Here is a 3,277-nt window from a genome sequence, read left to right as displayed (position 1 = left end):
GCTTCGGCCTGACTCGGTCTGCCTCGAGTCTACCTGACCCAGTTTCATCTCGCGCAACCTACGCAGCCACCCTTCCCAATCGGGGGTGCTTTTGCGTAGGCGTGGCCGTGTCCAGTCGCGACTGGTGGGAGTTGAAGGGTGAAACATAGTGGTGGATATCGGGGCGTGTCGTTATTTCACCAATCCCGGAGCGAACGTCACTTTTGACGTCAGGAGGAAGAAGAGAGTAAAGGAAAGCAAGTATGCCAATTTCTCTTCTTGTTTGTTTTTTTTTTATGTTTCCAAGCTTCTTTTTGTTTATCCTAGCCGCGTGCGGTTTCCGTGGCGGAACTATTCGCTACTGACACTTTTGTGTATTATTCAATTCGCTACCTTAGGTCGTTGAAACGAAGAAACTCAGAAAACAAGAATCCCAAGTAACTCTGATGATAGAAAATAAAGGTAGAGTGAAATTCAAGACTATTTTGAACTATGTCCATAAATTTACAAGGCATGCGTATTTCAGCGGATGTACAACGGTTATGACATATGTCATTTACATCTTTGCATTTAAAGATAATGAATAAAGTATAAATATAAATGTTATGTCAGTGTTTCAAATAATATTGAAATTTTAGCTCGTTTATAATCTTAAAAATAAAATTACATACATAAACTGTTAAACTCAACCCTCATTAAACATTATGTCACCTAATCGCATAATATGATGGTATTATTTATACTTATACTACGATAACTTTTTGAAAAAAAGCAAAAAGAGATCAAACAAAAGAAATGTATAATATTATTACTAAATACATAATATAAAATAATATTATATCAGAAAGAATAGTTGCCTTAATTTTTTTAGTCTTTCCAAATTTTCTTGACATCAACTAGGAATTTATTACGAATAAAATCGAACATTAATGAGTCACTTTAGAATTCCTTGTAGATTAAATCAAAAACAGCAGTCAACGTGTTATCATTCTACTATGTTGAAATGTTAAGTTCATATCTCTCAAATACATCTAGAACAGAAACGGAGCACTCATTAGGGTGCGAAACGGGCATAGAAGAATCTAATTGCTGATGGTCCGATTTCTTCGGCGGAAAATGTCGCGACGCCTGCGTCGTCTTTCACCGACAATGGAGGTGGATTAGGGCTGACGAACGTGAACAGGTAGGTAAACAGGGATGACGATATTAGAAGAGGAAGAAACGATTATGGTTACACCAGCGGGGGTGGAAAGGACAAAATGGACGGCAACCAATGGAACGCCAGGACAAAATGGCCGTCGGTGAATTTAATCAATACCATCCTCCGTCCTTCGTTGTAGGTGGAGGACAGGACGAGACCCAGAAAGGGTCAGGATCGTAACTAGTATACCGTGTGTATACCTTTCTCACTGACGTCGGTATATTTTGCGTCTCGTGTAGGCGTGTAAATTCTCTGTGGGCGCAACTGATGTAACATGACCCAACCGAACTTACTATTCCCGCAATACTATTCGTGTCAATGTTTTGTGATCAACGGGCAAAATTGAAATCGAGATTTATGCGAGTATCAAATCAAATTTGTATATAACAGTTTTCTGTTAAAAAATATACATTATAAAGCATATAAACAATCTATCGTTACTTATTTATCAAAATTTTATCAATGTTTTAATTTTTAATTGTAATAATTGCACTGTATGTATCTAGTTAATTTTTTTTCCTTTAAAATAATGATACAAATGTAGGAATAGCGATAAATCACACATTATATAATCATTGTAAATACAAATTGCATGATGCAACTAAATAATCGCTTTTCTTAAAATAATTAATTGATTCTCATATTTCTAGTATAATAATTTTATAAATCCTTATAATTTTATATCTATTAAAACAAAATATTTTTAACTTAATACATGCAATCCGCCGTATTATGGTACCATCCGATTGTAATACTCATAAAATGAATCCTACTAAAGCGTAACATTATCGTTCTTAAATCGGATTTCAATTAAATAGTTCGTGTTTATAAACTTCTTATAATTGTTAGTAGAAAACAGCACTTATGTTCTAAAACAAGCCGTTGTTCACAGACTCGGTTGTCATGATGTATTAGCATGAAGGGACATTATCGTAGCTTGAAAAGCTTTAGTACGAAGTTTCTACGAGCAGCAACTATCAACTTGAGGTGACTATTTTAAGAGGGGATTTAAGTTATTTCCCCATAGCTGGCAGAGAGGAAGAGCAGTAGGTCGCCGATTTAATGGAACTACATAGTCGGACAGCATCGATCTCATCATCTACCTTCCGTTCTTATAAGAGAACTCAGCAACACGAAGATGCTGACAATCTTTCCATTCTTGATCTTTTAAGAAACTTTAAATTAACTTGACGTTCCGTGTAATTCGGAAAGAGATTAAATATTATACAATATGTACCTAACATTACTATTCAAAATTGGTTCATATAATTTCGCTGTAACATTTAAATCAACGTCGTTTTTGTTTTTATTTCTTCTGTAAAACAATGTTAAATTTAATATATTTTTTTTCTTAAGAATAAATAAATTTTGATAAATATTTGTAGTTGTTTAAAAAATACGATTCAGTACACTCAGAGAAAAATTCTATAGTCGTGGAAACTATAAATAAATTGACAACATACAAGTTTTATTTGTAAAACTATTACATATTAGTTTAATATTATATTAATAAACTATTAAACTATTATTAATTATAAATTATTCCCTTACAAACAAATTACAGATTTTTATTTCTTTATAGATTTGTATCAATAAATTTGTACATGCAATAGTATTAATCAACAATCTTAATTTATAAAGTAAAACCAAACATGTATATCATATTTACAACTTTTTTAGAACAAAAATGAAATTAATAAAAAAATCCACGTTAAGGTCATTATTAAATATCTTTATTTTATAGCAATGAACAATTTATTTCATAGAAATGTTTTTATTAAAGCGAATAAATTTATTCAGACCATTTATATGATTACAGCTCACATAATACTATAAGTATTTTTTAAAGTATTTTTTTATTAATTATTAAAATACTTTGCTTTATGATTAATAAATTCAAATTTTTTTAAGTATTTGTAATGTCAAATGGACCACACCCAATGGTCACCTAATGAGCTTTCGAACAATTTAACCGACAAACTGGTGTTTCAAATTGTCATGTTTCTCATTTAATTTTAAATTTAATTGAACCATGTAAGCATATTTTGTTAATGATATATCTAAATTATAATAAGTTAGTTATGCCTCTAATATAAT

The sequence above is a fragment of the Monomorium pharaonis genome, chromosome 4, assembly GCF_013373865.1.
Source record: "Monomorium pharaonis isolate MP-MQ-018 chromosome 4, ASM1337386v2, whole genome shotgun sequence".
Taxonomy (NCBI): Eukaryota; Metazoa; Arthropoda; class Insecta; order Hymenoptera; family Formicidae; genus Monomorium; species Monomorium pharaonis.
The sequence above is the reverse complement of the archived record's forward strand: the minus strand, read 5'-3'. Positions refer to the sequence as shown.